The sequence below is a fragment of the Lycium barbarum genome, chromosome 2 (genome assembly GCF_019175385.1).
Source record: "Lycium barbarum isolate Lr01 chromosome 2, ASM1917538v2, whole genome shotgun sequence".
In the NCBI taxonomy this organism is placed as follows: domain Eukaryota; kingdom Viridiplantae; phylum Streptophyta; class Magnoliopsida; order Solanales; family Solanaceae; genus Lycium; species Lycium barbarum.
Window position 1 is genome coordinate 13844438 of NC_083338.1, and position 22092 is coordinate 13866529.

At 38.2% G+C, this 22092-nt stretch overlaps 1 pseudogene; it reads right to left on the minus strand.

Annotated features, from left to right (window-relative positions):
- Nucleotides 1-10887: 10887 nt before the first annotated feature.
- On the minus strand, nucleotides 10888-11551 carry LOC132628372 (ATP synthase protein MI25-like; annotated as a pseudogene).
- Between the last annotated feature and the right edge of the window lie 10541 nt (nucleotides 11552-22092).

The following is a 22092-nucleotide window of genomic DNA, read 5'->3' on the forward strand; positions in this document are numbered from 1 at the left end:
GAAGGAAGCAAGAGGTAAGAAACATGACCGAGCAGAATCTCCAGAAAAGGAACGACGAGTAACGCACGGGACTATTTGGGTAAACTGCAAGCATGGGTACATGAAAGAGGATAAGTATGGTTATATGAAACGAAGGAAAGGTGTGTGGGGTTTGAAAAATTGACTTAAGCAAGTGGGACCAAAGAACCGTAACCACGATAAGAAATATGAAGTAAGAAATGGAATGATAAAGTTCTATGACAATGTTAAGAGATTTAAACTCCCAAAAGGTATATAAGGAAATAGATGGCGCGGTTGAGAAGAATCATGAGTAATCGAGCCAAATAAGTGAGAAGGGTAATAGTAGGTGAAAAGGGTGTAGGAATATTGACAAGGACGATGGTGTAGACATGTATGTGGGTTACAGGTTGCTACTGTTCAGGTAAGTATGTACGAGTTTGTGACTCCGTCTACTATGTTAGCCTCAACGGCTTATGTGCAAGCATTAGTATGTTTATGTATGTGTGCATTCTCGTGCGCTGTATTTATATTGGTTTGAATCCGTGTACACCTAGCATGAATTACCCGTCTGGTACGCAAACTCTGTTAGGTAGGTATGTACGGGTATCCAGTTAGGATACCAGTCGCGGCCCACGGGGTTGGGCCGTGACAAAAGTGGTATCAATTATAATGTTTGAAAAGTTTTGAAGGGAAGAAAGAAGGGACATAGAGTATGTGAAAGAGCGAAAAGGATTCGTCGGTTACTATAAGATAGTTCATGGCCTAGTGACTGTGGGGAATATGAGGAAATACGCTATGAAAGTATATGAATCAGTGACGTGAAGAATTACTCAATCATATTTGTAAAGAATCCACATCGGAGAGTCGGCAAAGGATAACTATAGAAGGAAACCACCCCGAAGTGGCACGAGACCCCCCTAAGGTCAGTTGAACATTCGAGGACGAATGTTCTAAAGGGGGGGAGGATGTTATATCCCGCACTTTCGCATGTTCGGGAAAATTCGAAATGATCTTGATTTGTAAGGAATAAAGCCATATGTTGAATTGAATTCACACATGTGTGTGTTGTTCATGAAAAATATTGGTGTGGAAATACGGAAGAAGGCCAAGGACAAAATTGGAATTTTGAAAATTAGTTTCGGGAATTTCAAAATACGGACTTCATTAATTGGGCTAAAAAAATATAGAAAAAGTCCCAAATGGAGGGAGCTTGGCCGGCCATAGTAGGCCCAAGCCCATGGAAATTTTCCATGTGTTAATTACATAAAAGGGTGATTAAGTCATAGAAGCTTCAAGACATTTCAAGAAAGGAAATACAAGCCAAGGATGCAAGAACAAAAGCAAGGCCATTTCGGCCAAGACCATGGAAATTTGGGTAACTTAAATCTTGTTCCAAAAATTGTTTTCTTGTAGTATTCCTACCAATTCAAGTAGCCTCTACAACGTGGTATAATTATTTCGGAAGATGGTTCATCCGTTTCATCGTTTTCGCACTTTGGGCAAGTGAAGGAGTTGAAGAGAAAGGGTAAGATTTAATCCCTTTTTATGTGTTATGAAGGTTTGGTTTATGTTGTAGGAGGTAGAAAGAGTTAAAATTCATAAGAATATGGAAGATTGCATGGTATTTATATGTATGTATGTGTAGCCGTGGATGCCTTGATGTATAAGTAATATGAGTTGAATTTTATGTTGTATCCTAGTTATGGTGAAATTTATATTGGAAATGAAAGTGGAATGAATTTGGTTGAAATTGAAAATATAGGTGTGTGGCCGTGTGGTATTGTGTTGATAGTGGAAGATGAATTAAATTCCTTTAGTATGATAATTGTGTTGTTGTGAAGTGAATGGAAGAATAATGGTTCTTGTTGTTATGGAAAATTTGTTGTTAAGTTGTTGTAGGAAGGTATGCAACTTTATTATAATTTATGTAAATATGGAAATGGAAGTCGTTAAGGTGTAAATGATAATGATTGTTGATGAAGTTGGAAGATAGAAACATGTTATGGAAATGTTTGTTAACGATTGGAGACCTTGGATGAATTATGACTTTAGTAGAAAGTTTGTATATTTGGTATACCTTGTGAATATTTTGTAGAAAGGATATGAAATGCTTCCAAATTGCGTTGTAATGATCAGGATTAATGGTGAATATGAAAATATTGAGATTGGTTTGGAAGTGTGAGGTCGGAATGAAAGATATTGCGTTATGTCGGAAAGAAGGCTAGTTTCATTATATTGTGTTATATTGTGATTGTTGTTGTTGTTGGGTTGTTGATTGTTTTGGCTAAATTAGACTTTCGGGAATGTTGAATTTATAAAGGAAATGCTGCCGAAATTTCGGTAGGCAAGTATGTGCTTAAGATCGGATTCTTAAGGCTTGAATATGACAATTGGTAAAAGTGACCATTTGCAGATTTTGGACGAAACGGGAATCGAATTTGAGCGAGCGTAAGGCGCAACCAAGGTATGTAAAGCTGTCCTTTTCCTTCTCTTGGCATGTCCTAGGTGTACTAGGCTTGAATTTGAGCCTCGGGGATTATTCTGTTCGTAGAAAATCGAGTTTGATTTTGGGCACTATTCATTCAATGCAACTGAACTAGTTTTCTTATAATTTGCTTATAAAGTAAACTATATGTATGCAACTTCCTAAATGGAGTCAGAATGCCTAAAAACGATCAAGGACGACCTCATAAGGTCTATTACCTGTAATTTATGTACGCCACCTCGAGTTGGTCCGAGGTGGGCCCACAAAGCTCCGATACTTTTTGTATGACTTTAATTGCCTTGTTTCTGTCCGATCTTCACAGGCAACATCTGGGCTATTATTCTGTTCATTATATGACAAGTGTTATGACTATTTTTATAAGTCTTATAAAATGATTTTGACATCTGGAACGTTTTTGGAGATCTTATTCTGGTAAAATCTGTCGTGCCGTCCGAAGCGACATATATGCGTATGTTATGAATATTGTCCGAATACTTTGATTTGACCCGCCGTTTGGCCTACTTCAGTTCCATTGAGTCTGTATGATGATCTGTGTGTATGTGGTTTCTCATTAATCTGTTCGTGGACGCCTCAATGCTTCCTTCACTGCGCCCGGGCCAGGTTCTGTTATCGTGCACATTCCACTGCATTGTTCACCGCGTCCCTCGGTGTGCGGGCCGGGATCTGTTTACATCTGTATGTAATCTGATTATGTGATGTATGGGGATGGCGGCCAGGATGGCATATGATCTGATCTGTCTGTCCACCGCGTCCCGTACTAAGAGGGCCGGGTTCTGTTACCGCGTCCCTCATGAGAGGGCCGGGATCTGATATATGTATGTATGTATATGCTATCTGCATCTGTATAAGCATATGACTCTGTATGACTCTGCATGCATGATTCCGTCTGTCCGCTTGGATTATGATTCTGTCCGTTACACTTCTGTCTGTCCGATTGGATTATGATTCTGTCTGTTACACTTCTGTCTGTCCGATTGGATTATGATTCTGTCCGTTACACTTTTGTCTGTCCGATTGGATTATGATTCTGTCTGTTACACTTCTGTCTGTCCGATTGGATTATGATTCTGTCCGTTACACTTCTGTCTGTCCGATTGGGTTACGATTCTGTCTGTTACACTTCTGGAAATCGGACTCGGAAAATGATTTTGTCTGCGTCACTTCTGTATGTCTGATCCGGACCATGATTCCGTCTGTTACATTTCTGTACCTCTGGCTCTTATTATGATTATGTCAGTCACATTCTGTGCCCCTGATCCGTACGATGATTCTGCCAGCTAGACTCTGTATTTCTATTTCGGATTTGGGTTCGATTCTGTCCACTATATTTCTGTACTTCTGGTTCGGATTATGGTTATATTTGTTACATTTTTGCTTTACATACTCGGTACATTTTTCGTACTAACCCCCTGTTCTTCGGGGGCTGCGTTTCATGCCGCGCAGGTACTCCCAGACGAGCTGAAGTTATTACAGAAGATGATCCAGCGGAGTTGGAAAGCTCCATTTGCTCCTGGAGTGCTGCCGAGTCAGAGTTTGTATGTTATGACTTCTGGACTTATGTTAGAGACTTTGCAGACAGTGTCGTGGGTATTGGTTGTCAGTCTGTATGCGGCTTCGTCAGCTGATATGTCGGTATGTGTTATGTTCTGAATTCTGTGTGATTATAGATTGGTTCGGCTTTGAAACCTTGAGAAAGAATATTTCAAAAAAAAAAATTACTATGTATTTTATTTTATTTAACTTAAAACGTTTGATGTGACTTTATGTGCACCAGTAGTCTGAGGGTTCGCTCGGCCCTAAGTAAGGGTCGGGTGCCCATCACACCCTAGTAAGGTCGGGGTGTGACAGAATGCCTTGGGTAAACGACTTATTTCGACATTAATGGTATACTACCTATATTTTCACGTATTCATGTCCACGCTACATTTATTCGAGCATCCACCTATAGAAATAGCATAATATTGATGTTGGTAGGCAATAATGAGAGTAGGTCAAGATGGATGTCCTATCCACGATTCTATGTAACTCATGCTTATGTTCCTCTAGCTAATGTTTTACGATCATGATGAAATAATTCCCTTTTTCTTTCGCTAAGTAAATATGCCTTGTTATGTTCAAGGTGTCTTTCTACCCATGTCTTAGATGCTCAAAGAACGAATTATTCATGCCTATAATCCATTCTTTCATGAACCTTATTTATAACAAAGGCGTTTACTCACGGTGATAAGAGTAAGCTGTGTTGAACCATGTCCTATTCTTTCGATATATCTAAATCCTAAAGGTAATGTTTTATCCATGCCCTGTGTCTCTGACTCAAGAGTGAAGCCTACAAGCTGTGCTTCATGCAAGTCACACTTATGCCTTAGTCTTACTTCAATGCTCATGAACTCAAGTCCATAGGCCATGGTATGCAGGTACTCATGTAAGCGCCATGTTTTTCATGTACCCATGTCCCATGTCATGCTACTCATGTATTCATGTTTTATGCCATATTAATCCCGTTTCTGTGAATGTTCCATGTTATGTCCTTCCGTTTGATGTACGCATGCCACGTTTATGTTCTAAGATGAAGTGTCTCCTATGATTCGCACAAATGATCCCTTGCTCTCAATCCTTTATGATCCGCTCATGATAATAAGTAAGATATGCCAAGGTATTCCTATCTATGTTCCAGAGCAAACAGGAGTTCCTTTCTTGCACCCTATGGTGCTTAGCTCAGGAGTATTCTACTCAGATTCGACGTATTCATGTCATGTCAATGCTAGAGCTTTATGAATACCTATGTTAGGATCATATTCTTGTTATATGACTCAAGTCTGTCGTATTCACACCAAGTTGCGTTTACATTCAAAGCCCAATTCATACTTCTATCTCATATTATCGTGGTGACATACGAACGTCTATGATCAAGTCCCTAAGTTTCCAAATCCTACCCGTTCTTGGTATTCAACCCTCATGTTGTGACAATCATGTTTTTGACATTCAGATCCCATGTTATGATATCCATGTTTACACTTATTCGTATCTCATGACAGTTTAACACTCATGTATTCATGTCAGCCAGTCTTCATGTATTTATGTCCGACGTCATGCACCTTACGACCAGGTAATCATGTCATGTTCGTGCCTATTTCTAGTACTCATGTCATTCGTGCCTACAGATTCTCTTCCAAACCCCATGTATAGTAATCATGTAATCATTCAGCCAATATCCGTGTGTTCAGGCTAGCTCAGTATTCATGTTAGCCACATTCAAGATTCAGTAATCACGTTATGTCACATCATGCGTATTAAGATACCCTGTGAGTTGTGTGTTGGTACTTTAGTTAGTTGGCAGGCATTTGAGAAATATCGTGAGGGTCTGAATTATGAAGGAAGTCCTGCCATAAATTTTTTAGATTCCAGAATTAGTAGTGATTCTTAACCACTAGTCAAAAATCAAGGACAAATGTGTCACGACTCTCATTCATGTAGGTACTACTCAGTTTCATGTTCCCATGTACATGTTTCTATGTAATCACGTATTCAATTCTCATGATCCATGACCATGTTCCCACGTAACCATGTCAAGCTCTTATGTTTTATGTCATGTTTCTTACATGTTCATGTATACAAGCAATGTCCAGTCTCATTCTTGATCATGACCCATCATTCGAGGACGAATGATCCCATGGGGAAGATATTGTTCCATCTCGGACATTCGGGCTAAGGTTTAATGCATAATATGGGGGCATAATGGAAGCAATATGGTAGATATAGAAAGTTTTTTGAAAACTAATCAAGTCATAAGAAGAGTCTTTAGGCAAAAACACGTCTGAAGCTATCCTACGGAGTGTGTTTTTAGGTGAGTTTGCACCATGTCTCACTTAAAATGATTATACGGAAAAGTATGTAAGGAATTTGGGAAACTTTCCTTCTTCAAAATTGTAGCTATTTGAAATATCTTTCCAACGGTATATTATGGAGGTCAAACAGACATCTGTACAAAAGGTTATGCCCGTTTTACTAAAACGGTATTCTGCCGATTTACGGTGGAATCTACGGGCCATAAAATTAATACGGGCCGTAGATTTGGGGCGTAAAACTGGTCCAGAAATCCCAAGTCACTGTAATTGATTTACGGTGGGATCTAAGGACCGTAAATCTTTTACAGTCAATAAAATAAGGCATAAAACAGGCCCGACAGCAATTTTAAAACTTCGTTTTAAGGCTTTTTCACTTCATTCTTCACACCCCCAAGCCCTAGAACGGCCTCCTATACTCTTCCATCATCAATAACACCAAGGTAAGCCTATTCTAATCATTCCAAGTCAATTCTAATATATATCCTTGTAATCTAAACAAGAAATCATCATTCCTAACCTAGGGTTTTCAAGAAAACCCATGTAAAGGTTCAAGATTCAAGATTTTGAAAATCTTCTTCAAAGTTCAAGTCTTTAATTCAAGTTTTGGAGCATTACCAGGTATGTAGAGTTTCTATTCCCATGTGGGAACATCTTTGTTCTTCCTCATGGCACGTTCTTCCCCATGACACGTTCTTCCATAATCATACAAGTTACACCAAAACTAGGGTTTTAGCCATGTTCATGATAACCCTAAGTACATGTACCATGATATACTATAATTGTGTGATTACTTCGTTATTGTATTATTAATAGTCCCTTTTGGTTATTGAGAATCTGCCCGTAATCCATGAAAACCCATACTTTGCATTCCATGGGTTCCTACATGCAAGTTATTAAATGTAATGCTGATTTTCTTGAATATCCTACATGTCTACAAGTTTTCATGCAATTATATTATATTATTATATCCATGCTATGATACAAGATACTCAAGGCTAATACAAGTCATGTTTTATGAAATTCATGGACTTCTTAGCCAACTATATCATGTTCATTTTTTGGGGAGTTGCACAGATTACCGAGAAGGTTTCATACCTGAAACTACATATACTAACGTAGGATGAGGATCGCTCTGCCTAGTAGGAAGATTCCTTCATATTTTCCCCATTGAGGGATTTGGATCCATTCATGTTATGTTCATGTCTTGTACCCCGACAAGGTACAAAATGGCTTAGCTGACCGGGTAGAGATCAGACGCCACGTGTTAACATGGTGGTTGCATGTCAGTTATATTAATGCTCTCCCAACTTAAAATGCTTTACTCATGATATATATGCATTCATGTTCATGTCAGATACTCATGTTCATTAGTAGGTTTCAGTTTCAGCTCTTATCATGTCACTTTCATGTGCCCCGTTTATTTCATTCAGTTGCTTTATATACCAGTACATTCAATGTGCTAACATCCCCTTTCTATTACCCGGGGGCCTGTATTTCACGATGCAGGTACGGTACAGGACGACAAATCTACTCCATAGGACCACCCACGTATCAGCTTTTGGTGAGCCCCATCTTCTTCCGGGTTTAGTCATTATTTACTTTATGTTAGTTATGCATTTAAGGTATGCTGGGGGCTTTGTCCAAGCAGTTACGTTTAGCAGTTCAGACTCATGTTAGAGGTTTCATAGACTAGACTGTAATGCTATATCACATGTTTAAAGCCCTTAAGAAAGAGGCTTATGTCATCGATTCCAATCCGATAACGCTTTTTTTTTTTATTGGTATGCCGCTCCGCGAGCAAAGAACGAGCTAAGTAAATCTTACCTGAAAATGGGTGAGATTCGATTCTTTCGACTCACAAAAGAGGCTCACGAAAGAGAGCTTTCGACCTTTCTTTGTTCCTTTGGAAATAGGGAAGTTAGAAGGGATGTCTTGGAAGGGACAATAAAGAAACTCGACTTGAACAGCGCGTCCCCAGAAAAGTTTTTTTTTGGAGGATCCGACAACTTATGCAGGAACTTTCCAACAGACCGGTTGTTGCTTCCACAACGTTGAAGGCTTTATTTCAAGCTTTAAAAGAGTGGGAGAAAGGGGACGCATAAGCGTTGGATAATGGAAAGAAGGTAGAATTTCTTGGGACCTAGTGATCGATTCTTTTTCTTTAATATAGGTAGGGTTGGGCAGCGACTCTACTCCTTGAAGTGAAGAATCAAAAGTCGTTGTTCGTTAGACAAGGCCTACGTGCTGTGCATCTCTGGTATTCTGCTCACGGGGAGAGGAATGCGGGAAAGTGGGTTCCTCTCACCTGTGCTCACTTCCGTTTTAGAAGTCAGATTGGATTCCCAATTGGTGCTCAACAGAAGGGTTCGAAACCTCTAAAATGCGAGACAAATTTAATGCTAGCCCTTCCTTTAGCGCCTTCCTCTAGGCGGGGCTCACAACCAAAGGATGCACCGGGTGAAGTTGCCACCATGAACTAAGGATTAGAAGGGTTGAGGATAGAGTTTCTTTTTTATTTCCAGGGTAGTTGGCAAGAGCTATAGCAGCTTACGATGCAGTTGATTCGGAAACATACGCCAGGGCAGTTGGGTGGGGAGTTAGATCAGGCTAACGGTCCTGCTCCGCTTTATACTAAGAGAGTGTGGTTGAGTCTGACTCCATTATAGGGCTAGTACGCTGAGCAGCTTCGAATTCTGCTGTGCCGGTGCACAAAGCAAGCACACAAGGACTGCGTAAATCTTTGGTCTGTCTATCATTGCCCATGTTGGGCTGACTCCTTTTTTTAGGCAAGAAGACCACTAGTTGAATTATGAAACTATGTTGACTAACTGAAAAAAGGGTACTACTCTTCTTCCTCCACTACTGATATTGACTGACCTGTTGATAGGATAGCAGGGAAAGTTGAGAGTCTATCCGGAGAAAGAAAAAACCCTTTTCAGGATGAGACTACGAACCTTAATAGAGCCAATGAGAAAGTAGTTGCAGGCCAGTGTAGGCTTGCTCCGTACGGGTTACATCTGGCATTATATTGATATTCTTTTCAATTCATTTTGCAATTTCTTCGGTCCGGGGTACCGCGCAATCCGTTTAGATCTATTTCAGTTGCCAATGAAATGGAATACGGGGAACTCTCCGTCTAAGTGGTTAATCCGACGAGTCAATTCTCAATGCGATGCATCCGTGAAATGGGACGGAGATCTGCCCGAACTTAGTCCAGTCCTATTAAAGATGGGGGCGAATCAAGCAACTCTTATAGATAGATGGGATAGGAAGGAAGAACCACTGATAGCATTTGCAGCTGCTTCTTTCCGATCGATATACAAGCAGTTAGGCGCGAAGCTTTCTTCGTGAAAAAGCTCATCCTTGTCAATATAGAACTGTCTTTCATTCTGATTTTCCCAATTTTTTGGAAATCGATCATTTTCAACATTTTTTTCATTGTCTTTAGTACGAGCTGGCTTCACACCTCGCGGTGCTTACACCTCTCGCCTATCGGAACACCAACCCAATCTCAAAAGCTGAAGTGGGTTTGGGGAATGGAAGAACCAGAACATCTTCTTTACCACCAAAAATGGTAACATAAGACCCTTCTTCACTCATGCTTGTCATCTGCTCGTGAATACCGTCCAGTCAAGTCTTTGTTCTTTTATTCTGAAATATGGGTGCTAACCAGATTCCCCATGTTATATGCGAGGTCAATAAAATTCTCCAGAGAGTGAGTTTCTGATCATAATGACCACCTAAAGTTGGATTTCCAGTTGTAGTTTTGAGTTTGGGGTGCCAATAGTAGCATAGTTGCTTAGTCGTCCTTCCTCTTACGTATTACAATATAGGTGCTTTTCATGTTGCCTTTAGCGGAAAACGGACAACATGGAAAAATAAGGGATAGGCAAGAATCTGTTCTTGAACTCTAGAGAATAGGCGGAAAGAGGTTCATCAGAGCGATAGGGAAAGCTTATAGAGGGGTGGTCTTACTACGACAAGTGAAGCTAGGGTTCCCTTTTTTCGGTGTCCGGGGAAGAGAAAGGAATTTATTCGGGAAGCGCTTACCACCCCTTTTACCGATACCAAGGGGAAGCAGGAATTAGACCAATAGGGCACTGCTCTCCGCCTATCGTAACAACAACAAAAGTCCATACCGAACTTTCATTACCATATTCCTAAACCATAAAACAGATACATTGGTGCAACAGGAAGCTCGAGAGACCTCGAGCGTAATATACGCTACCATCGGAGAGACTTTAGCCACATCAACACCCGAATGAGGCGATCAAGAAAGTTGTGGGCCTCGTAGTACCCACATACGACAGCCTGTTCGATGTTAGAACGGATCTCAAAACCCTAATATCACCCTCTGAAGAGAAAGGACTTTCTCTATATCTATATCTATGCAACTAGTTCTTTCACTTGCTTCCAAATCCATCCATCTTACTTACTCAAAAGCTTTGAATATTCTACTCGAAATCTTGCTTCTAGCTTTGGGCACCTCTGACATAAACAGAAATAGCGTATATACAAGGCTAGCCTTTTCTCTCAAGCGTCTTGGTATTGGATCCGCTCTTCTGTTAACATGAACATGAATTAGATTCTATTCGAATTCTTTATTCTTAAGAGAATCCCCCACCCGAACCATTCTTAAGTCCACCAAGCTCTCTTGAATGAATTCGACTCTTTCTGCTTTCGAGGTACACCAGGGGCAAAATATTTTCCCCACTAAGCCGTGCATCTTTATGGCTATATCATCCTAAAGACGGATGCGACGGGAAGAAGTGGCATTTGGAAGTGTTGCTGACTTAACATTTAGGTTTTGGCATAACAAAGCTTGCACTGTCTTTTCGCACTTAGGCACACAACGTGCCATTCGTAATGATTCTACTACGGTGCCGCAAATTCGCAAGCTGATCCTAAGTAAACGTTATTGTTCATTGGATTCCAGAGGAACTAGTTTGTTAGGATTGGGGAATTACTACGATTCTTCCTGAATAGCCTGGATTCTCCCGTCGAGAGTCACTTTGAAAGTAATACCTAAACGCTTCCGAATGAATATGATAAAGCCTATAAAACATAGAGCTACTATCATTTATTCATTATAAATTGAGATGTTCTTCGAACTTGATGCACAAATAGATAGAATAGCAGCAACTAGGTAGGAGATGCAGGACCTGTCATAACCGTAAGTGCATTCACTATTCGGTTCCATCCTAAATCCCACCAAATTTGGATTCCAAAGTGTGTATCTCTTCTTTACTTTTAAGTGTCAAGGGGGGTGACAAAGGGTATACTTTATTCTCTATGTCGTCGTCTCATCTTTGGCTCATTATCTATGACATTCCATATTCATGTTTTCTTAAAACAAGTATTTTATTTGATATTTATGATATCCCATGTTTAGGCTCATCATGTTTATGTCATATTCCGCTCATGTATGCCTCATGATTATTCAGCAAGCCATGTGGTTCGCTCAGTCACATGCAGTAAGGCACCGAGTGTCGTGTTACGTCCAGGCCATAGTTCGGGGCGTGACAATATTACCTTAGGTTGGGTCCTATTATGTGTTTGGGACTAGCTATCCCATTGTGTTGTGATTGATTGTTCTATTGTGTTGGCTTGATGCCGCGTAGTGTTAGTAGTTATTGGCATCTGTTGTTCTAGTTTAATCATAATATTGTTGGCGTACCCATTGTTGGTACTTGTGATTCGTATATATTGTTGGCGTTGTTGACACCCAATTTCGTCCCTCCTTTATTCCTATTTATTTCTTTGGGCTTCTAAATTTATTGACGAGCTAAATACTTTATTTTCACTATTATTTTTTATTGCTACTACTATTAATATCGTTACTTTCATTTTCACTATTTTACTATCAACATTACTATTATTACTTTATCACAAATTTCAAAATGGTTCGTCATCATTTCATTTTCGGATTTTGTACTCGTTAAATTAATTATACTTTATTAAGTCCTTTATTTTCTACATATTAATCACTAATTATCATCATTATATATGTACAAGTTAATCACTTAGAAGTTGTGGAAGTTAATCACTAAGAAGCCCAAAAGGAATTAAGTTGAAGGAGAAAAGGCCATAAAATTTCAGCCAAATCGAGCCCAACTCAACCCAGCCCACATGTTAAATTCGGCACCAGCCCATTATCCCTTCCACCCGATCCAGCCCACACCCGCTTTCTACCCGACCTGGCCCACTATCTCAATTAAATCCCTAAATCTCTAAACGAAAACACAGACGTGCCTCTTGTCTTCTTCTTCCTCCTTCCATTTCAAGGAAAGGTCCAAATCTTTCTCAGCCATGGCAGAACTTTGCCATGCTATTTTCATACGAATCTTTCCTCCCTCTTTATCTCAATGTTCACAAACTTCTCTCTCTCTCTCTCTCTCTCTCTCTCTCTCTTATCTTCGAAGACAAGTTACTTTTTCTTCGATCCAAAAAATCCACAAACGAATTTGTTCAAAATTCAAACAGCTGTTCACTTTGAAATCCCGCCTAAACGAAACCCCAGAGTTTTAGCTTCACCTATAAATAATCTCAAGTCCTCAGCCGAAGGAGAGGTTTTTTTTGGGGTCTGTAGCTTACTCCTAAATTTCATACTACTTGATAAGTCATTTTGATCTGCTCTTGAACACTTCTCATAGAGAAGAATTTATGGGTTGTTTCAATCCGAGTTTCGAAATCGTTCGTGAGTTAAGAGAGTAGATTCAACGTCGTCGACGCCCCGTTCACTGCACCACCAACAGGTAAAATCCGATGCTATTATTGACTTATCGTCTTTATTAAAATATGTTAGCATAGAAAAAATCGTGTTTTAATGTCTTGCTGTTGCCATTTGTGATTCGGAAACATGTTTGCATTTCTTATTTTGTGTAGTTTCTATAACTGACGAATGGTGAATAGACATTAAGGTTCACGTCTTAGTTTTTGCCTTTTATTGATGTCTAAATATTTTTTATGAAGGTTCCATAAATTAAATCATGTTAATTATGTTTCTATTGTATATTATAGACCATACTTGTTGTGTTGCTGTTGTTGACTAAACCCAATTTTACGCTTTACCTGTTCGACAAAAAGCATGAATCAAAACTTAGTCCATTATATTGTAATGGGTATTTGATAAAAGGAAGAATCTTTATGTGGGTTATGTTTTTTTAAGCTGGTTGTTTGTTGGTTCTCTTTATACATACACCACAAGTATATAAACAACATATACAAAGTGTATAAAAGTAGTAAGCAACTGTATATTATGGACCTAGGGAGGGGCTAATCAGTTGCTTAAGCTATCGTTTAGGATTTTCCCTCTATTTCTCGAAGTCATATTTACCGGGTTGTTACCGTTTCAGTCATAATAGAAGTTGTCTAATATGTTTGAGCATTGTTCTGAATTTTCGTAAAAGATGTACTAAATATTTAATTAGGAAGATTTTCTATACCAGGGATTTGCGTTATTCTCAAGTAGTGAGTTGCCTATGTTCTTTTTTTTTACTCTTAAGGTTGCTTTTTTTTTCTTTAAATTTCTATCGAAATTTGGGGAGTTTAATAGATGAATGTCCGTGGAGGAATGAATATGGAGCTATGGAGGGAGTTTAACAAGTGAAAGAGCCTCTCTCCATGGGAGTTCTGTTAGCATACTACTCTGTACACAATTTGCAAAGTCTCTAATTTCTGCAGTAATGACTGGCAGCCCATGTAATCGATAACTTGAATATTAGTCTAGTGATGTTTCGGGTTCCATTTCAACGTAGTGTTAGTGATAGTTTTCCTAATTTCTATACTACTTAGTCTAGATACTTGTTTGTTTGTTCAATGTTTTTTTTATTATTGAAGTTGTGTTAAGGATCTAGTAGATTAATGGTCTTACATGGTCCTATATGAGTTAGTTCGCTGCTTAATTTTGATGACTTAGTTTAAGGCATGACCTGTTTAATGATGATCCTTAGTCTTCTGCTCACATAGAAATAAAAGAGATACGAAGCAATTAAAGTGCTTCCCGATTCAGCTGGGCCTACTTTGAATAACTAAAACAAAAGAGGAGCCAAAGCTAGGATAACCCCCCCCCCCCCCCCCTAAACACATGGCTCCAGTTAATTTCCTGATGAATATCAGTTAAAAAATGTCATCTTTTCAGTTTTATGGGCATTCTGCTTGGGTACTAGAAAACGTGAGAGCAATGTATAAATGTCAAACTCACCGAAAGTTTAACGAATTCATAAGGTTACTCATGCATTTGCGACTTCACATAGAGCATGTTTCTTTGTTTATTTCGGTGTGAAAATTTGATTAATTGTTCATGTCTTTAAGGTCCTCATTCATGTATATGTTTGTAATGACTTTCTTGAATTTATTGGTTGTGAATTGAATGACAGTGCTACTTTACTTCGTTTACTTATTTTTTGACCATATCGTTACTCTAATCTTCTGTTATTTTCTTTGTTTCGCATGTACAACCGGAGTCGAAGAGTTTCACTTCGAAACTCAACGACACCGCTTATGGAGTCTGCGTATCGTTCATTGTCTACGCCCCTATCTTGCTTGAGCCGAAAATCACAGAATATCTCCATCTCTTGTGAAAGTCGAAACTGGCTTTTAACATTTTATTACCGTGTCTAAAATTACTCTGTGACTAATCCTTTATTCTGTTTTGCGATTGATTGTTAAGATCTACGCTAAGTTATAATTTATAATTAAGTTTCCTTTAAGGTCTTACTTTAGCTAACGATAGACTAATTAGTTCTTACATGTGACATGTCATTAGATGTAAGAGATTTGAAATCAGTAATCAGTTTATTTCTATCTAGCAATAGTTAGACCATAGGCAAATCATATTTTTTTTTAAGATCTGGACATAAAACAGGGGTCTAAAACTTTTCCCAATTCTTTTCTATTTAAGTCCGCTTCAAATTGTTCTAGTTATGAATTTGGCCTTTGGAACTTTAAATAGTTGCATCGTCTTGTCATATACTCTTTAAAAAAATAAACAAATCATTTTCCTTCAGGTTTTGGTCGTTTAGTTACAACTGCCTACAAATCAACTTTTTGCAAACTCAAAGGATTTGACCTTTTACAATTTGAAACCAACTCTCTAAAGTTTCTTTTAGTAGTATCTTAGTTGCTTTACACTTTAATTTTTTTAAGTCTAATCAATTAACCTAAGTCCGGTTGGTTAACCATTGTTAATGGATCTTAAAGGGTGCTTGATACCTTCCCTTTAGATTAATTGAACCCTTACCTAGAATCTTAAGTTAGTAGACCTTAAAACGGAGTTAACTTTAGAAAATGATTTTAATGAACTTTAGGTGTCCTAATTCACTGTAAATAATTAGGTGGCGACTCCCCAACTTTAAATAACTCCGGAATTACCGGGATGTTGTAAACCATTTTGACTCCGGTTAAAATGGGGTATAACAGGCGTACCTGATAACGTCCAAATCCACCCTATTAATTAGAATGGGCACGGTCGTATGCAAATATATTTACCCAACTATGAGTCGGGGTCGAATCCCACAGAGAACAATATGTAGGCGATTAGGAAAAGTAGGAATTTTCACCAATGATAGCTAAAGCCAAACGATGGATAATATTTTGGTTTTTGGAGAAAATTATAACTAATGCAAAAATGTAAACTAACCTAGAAAGCAAGTAAAATGATCAATGGCCACAAGCATGGATACAAGGGAAATTACTCTCTAGTAACGATCCAATGTATTTCATGATTTACAAATAATGATGAGTTTATATTACTTAGCCTCGGATAATGACTCTAAATTAGCTTCTTCCGAAGACTAACTAGACTACCTAATTGAATATCCCTAAAGCAATTAGGAGCATTAAGAACACCCGAATATGGATACAAATGGTGTCGCCTATCCCTAGGTCGATTTCCATTAGATGAGGGTTAACGCCCCAAATTCTTGTTAATTAATCTTTCCCAATCCCGAGTTTGCCTCTTCCAAGTTTAAACCGAAATAAATGGGCAAGTCTTAGGGTTAGCTACTCCCTTAAGAATCATTCAAAATGAGATTAATTAAAGAAACAATAACTCACTTCATTAGGAATAAAATCATTCAACATATAAGCAAAACAAGAGATTCAATCCAAACTTAAACAATATATACTTCCATAAACAAGGTTCAAGTATTGAAATGAAATATTACACACATAAATATTCAATACAAACCAAGAGTAGAAGAAAGGATTAAGAATATCTCATTAAAGTGCTTCCAATCTTCTCCTCCAATGTGTTGGTGTGAAACCCTAGCCTCCAAGGACTTGTGTTGAGCCAAAGATGATATGTTTTCTGCCCTAAGCCTCTCTTTTATGCCCCATTTTTCAGATTTGCAATTCTGCCCGTTTTTTGCAGATCTGGCCCGTTTTTGCAAAACTGTCCAGTTTGGACAGTTTTGCAAAACTGTCCCATTTGGCCTCTTTTTGACTTAATTTTCACTTGGTTTCTTCTAATCACTTCTAAATCACATAAGACCTGTAAAATAGATGTAAATGATATTAAATACACTATTTTCTCAAGCAAATATAGCAAAAATATAAGATTAAAGAAGAGATAAGTTGGTAAAATACCAACTTATCAAACCCCCAAACTTAAACTATTGCTTGTCCTCAAGCAATTCAAAACATAAAATCTCTTTCTAAGGAATTGACTCAATAGTGCACCAACATCATACCAAGTTAAAAAGTCTACTTTAAGCACAAAAACGTGACTTTGATTGGTACCAACAATTAATTCAAAACATATGAATCACCAACTTCTTCTTAAAAACTTCATTTTCCTTTCAAGTGCTCAAACACCAAGTTAATCAAAGTAGCAATCAAGTCATGACACTAAAGCTTCAAAATTTGCCTCCTTATCACAAAACAACTTTATTTTGTTCATTCCTCTCAATTGGAAAATGGAACAATTTCACAACTTAAATTCTCATGTGCCCTCACACTCAAGAGAGAATCTCACACTAAGAAAATGTAATTCAAAACACAAATGGGATATTAAATAGAAATAATTACTCTCTTCTCTCACAAAGATGTTCAATTGCACAAGTCGTACCATAAGCTTGCCCTTCATGTATTTCTCCACTAATATAGACACACTTGGTTCAAAATCAATTAGGACTTAAAGGGTTGTAATGTAGGCTTTTGGTTAAGGTAGGAACATAATTTGGAAATAGTGACTCAAAAACCTCCCTAAGCACTACAATTTTCAACATTCAAAGTACACTTCCTTTGAAAATTTTCCACCCCTTTCTTCATTTTTCATTTCACCACTTAGTCTTCCCATTATTCACACACTAGTTTTTTTTTTCATTGCACCGTAACACCGTCGACGGACCGTCGATCGTGTTACGGGCCGTATCTCCAACCATAACTCAAGCTATTCATTTATAGCACAGGAACCGTAACTCATTCGACGGACCGTCACACGTGTTACGGTCCGTAACACCTCACCGTAACGTCATCCAAATTTCCAGAAAGTTTACTTGGAATTTTAATGGTGTTACGATGGGTGTTACGGTCCGTAACACACGTTACGGTCCGTAACACCTCACCGTAACGTCATCCAAATTTCCAGAAAGTTGACTTGGAAATTTAATGTTGTTACGATGGGTGTTACGGTCCGTAACACACGTTACGGCCCGTAACACTGAACGACGGCAACCATTTAACAGTTCAATTTTCAATTTTTTTTTTCCGAGTAACTCCCACATAACAACTTTTTCCAACCATCACCCCCAAACTTAGGCTTTTCGCCTATGTTTGCACTTTCAACGCACTTAAGGAGGTAGGGTACCAAAAGATGGATCAATGAAGAACAAAAGGTTAAAGCTTGTAACATGGTTGCCAAATAAAAGGTTAAAGGCTCAAAAGGGGTTTACTAGGGAAAATATGCAAGGGTAGGATATTTAAGGCACAAAAGCGGTTCAAGGAAGGCCTAACATCATTTTTCAAACCAAGTGTAGTCTAGGATTTCGCCTTGAAACTCATTCCGGGCAAGTTCTAGACCACAAATAATGCAAAAGAACTCACAAATAAACCTTATCACACATGGCACATGAAAACTCAAGTAGAATATGTATCCAAGAACCAATTGAAACAAATGAACTCAAAAAGTCACTCATAGCCTAAAGAGACTAATTAGTGAAAGTAAGAGCCAAAAATTAAATCTAAAAATCACAACAAGAAACCTTACTTCAATCATTTTTCTTTTTCAAAAATCAAGAGTTCATATGTTAAGGTTTAAATAAGTTGGTACCAAGCAAGCCAAAAATTAGCCAAGGGGTAAAAAATCACATCCCAACACCATTTTTACTCCTAAACTACCTAACTAAGAACGAAAATAAAATAACAAAAGTGACTAATCCACAACATGCAAAAAGAACGAAATTTTCAAGAATTTGAGCAAGTTCCATTTGTAACGTTTATCCACAGCCACACCAACAGTCACAAAATAAACCCGACAAGGGCACACAATCAAGCATAACCAAAATATAACGTGCTACCACATGCCACCCCCAACTAAAAACATTGCAGTGTCCTCACTGCACAAGCAAAAACTGGACAGTTTTGCAAAAACTTGACAGTTTTGCAGAAGCAAAAACTGGACAGTTTTTCAGAACTGGACAGTTTTGCAGAAACTGGACAGTTTTGCAAAAACTGGACAGTTTCTGCAATTTTCAGCAGCTACTGGTTTGGGGCTGTCCGAAAATTCGACCTGCTCAAAACAACTCCAAAAATTCTGAAACTTTGCAGATTAGTCAAAAACCATAAACAAAACTATTCTAAAAACTCAAATTTCAAAAATAATTTAAATTTTTTAAAACGATAGGTTGCCTCCCACCAAGCGCTTAAGTTAACGTCGCGGCACGACGGTTACCTTTTACCACTTTTCCCTCCATTTGGAAGATATGAATTTGCGCCCCAACTTTGAATCAATATTCCGGTGATGCTCATGAGGCGGTGGTAGGAAAGCAAAGAGGCCAACTTTTGGGTATCGCATTTTGCACTTCTTGGCCCGTGAGTGAGGCATGCCATTTTCTCTTCTTGGCATAGCAAACTTCAAAATGAAAATGCTTTCTTCTTCATCTCCAAAAATCTCCATTGGCTTGATTGGTTCAACTTCCATATCATCCACCAAGCACAACGTTGAAAAATGGCTAGAATGAGGTCCAACGCGCTCAAATTCTAAATTTGCATGAATTTTTGCATCCTCACCCAAAAATGAACTAGAGTCTTCAAAAATTATTTTATGAACTTTTTTATGCAACTCTAGTATCATTTCTTCAATCTCGACATCTTGCATTATTTTCGGATTGGTCGGTTGACAATTCACCATTAGCTCATGAAAATCAATCTTGACCTCTTCTTCATTGGAAACCAACTCAAAATTATGATCCATGGCCCTTTGATATTGAGCATTACATGCTTCAATCTTTGCATTCAATTCGGCCTCCAATTTCCGGATATCAATTTCAAGTAGCTCCACTTCTTGACTTTGCTCAACATGCATTTTTAGATATTCTTCCATCATCTGTGAAAAGCCTTCACGGTGATCCCCATAGACTTCAAGATGTTGAGCTTGATTCATTAGCCAATCTTGGCTCACCATTTTCATTTTGTCAAGATTTTCTTCATGGTGAGAATCGTCCAAAGCTTGTAAAAATCCTAACATGGTGAAATCCATATTTTGGATAGTTTCATCATCTCCATTTTGAACTACTTCCCACCATTTGGCCACAATTTTCCCATATTTTTCATTTCTCTCCATAATGCCACTTAACATTTCCTCAATTTCCTTTTTTCGAGTGTTGGAGATTTCTTCTTTATGACTTAGCTCATTTTCTTCAAGTTGAACCACTTCTTCAATTTCACAACTCTTGTTGTGGTCACAAGAATTTTCGGGCTCATCTTGTAAATTTGAAATCTCTTCTTCAACTACTTCATTTTGAGGAATAGGCACATCCATGGAAATTGAAAAATTTTCATCCTCAAGTGATTTGTTCATTTCTAAAATGGATTGCCCGACGAGTTCTCGCTCCTCCTCCCTTTCCCGGTCAAAGTATGCTTGGAGCAATTCCATGATACCTTCATATCCGGTACTTTGCCCTTCGTTTGCCATATCATTGTTCTTATCAAACTCAAAAGCACAACTAGTATTTTCATTAGAACAACTTGGGGGAGGGGAAGGAAAATAATTAGGACAATCACTCCAATGTCCATTTTGACCACCACATATATTACAAATATTCCCATCATAGGATTGAGACGGTGCACACATCTCTCTCCCGGGAGCATTTTCACAATCTTGCCAAAAGTGAGGTCCTCCACAATATGGACATGGGTCATCAAAGTATGAACAACTACCATCCAACCAATTTTCATTATATGATGTCATTTTTTTTTCTTTTAGCAAAAGCAAAAACTGGACAGTTTTGCCGAAGCAAAAACTGGACAATTTCTGCAGAAGCAAAAACTGGACAGTTTTTCAGAAACTGGACAGTTTTGCGCAAACTGGGCAGTTTTGCAAAAACTGGGCAGTTTTTCAGAAACTGGACAGTTTTGCAAAAACTGGGCAGTTTTTCAGAACTGGACAGTTTCTGCAAAAAAACTGGACAGTTTTTTTTTTTTTTTTATATAAAGATAAAGTAAAGCAAAGGAAATTTGGACCAAAGCAAGTTAGCTTAAATCCCAAACTAACCTCAATACGCCAAATTGTTCCCCGGCAACGGCGCCATTTTTGATACGCTCAAATTACACCTATTAATGGCGTAAAGCGGACGTTGTCAAATATAGTAACCCAACAAGGTTGGGGTCGAATCCCACAGGGAATATGGAGAGAAACGATTACTAATCGTATGCGATACCGGTCTTTAGATGCTTTAATCCTATTCCGGATAGTTTGAATTGATTGTTGAATAATGTAATTTAATACTTTGACTTAGAATGTAATTAATGTGAGAGAGAGAGACTAAGGTTGTGTTCCCCAATTTGATTAGATATTATGCTTCAGGTTTCAAAGTGATATACTTCTAATGGTTGTTCTATGAATATGCACTTGGTCTCTTAAAGACTTCTTAATGTTTCCCAACAGTTAAGCAGTATTTCCTCTTTATGATTCTTCCGAATATAAAAGAGTTACAATCGAAGAGCGACCAATGATGCCAATTTAGACTTATTCTTATTCCTAAGTTAATCTATTAAACGAGGGTTAACGCCTCGAGTCATTGTTATTCAATCTTACCAATATTGACTCTCTTTCCCAAGAAAAGTCAATATAATGGCTTCGGCTAATGCTTGCAATCATTACCCAACGTTACAACTCAAAGATAGAATAAATAACAACAACCATTATGCATATATCAATAATAGAAACCCATTCACATAATACCCATCATGGGATTCACAACCTTAGAATTGAAATTAGCTACTCATAATGTTTCTTGATAGAAAAAGCTTAAAGATTAACATAATACACTTACAATACTAATACAAGATGGAATGAGAGTGAAGTTGTTGCCTTAAATGCTCCAACCACTTCAAGATTAAAAACCTAGGGTTTATGCCTCTAAAATAAAATCTGAATGTTGAATTAAAACCCTACATTATGTATTTATAGAGCCAAAAATCGCGCCAAGTTTCTGGACAAAAATGCCCTTACGCCGCATTGTTACGGACCGTAACTCAGGTTACGGTCTGTCCTTCATTTCGTCATTTGACCACTTTGAC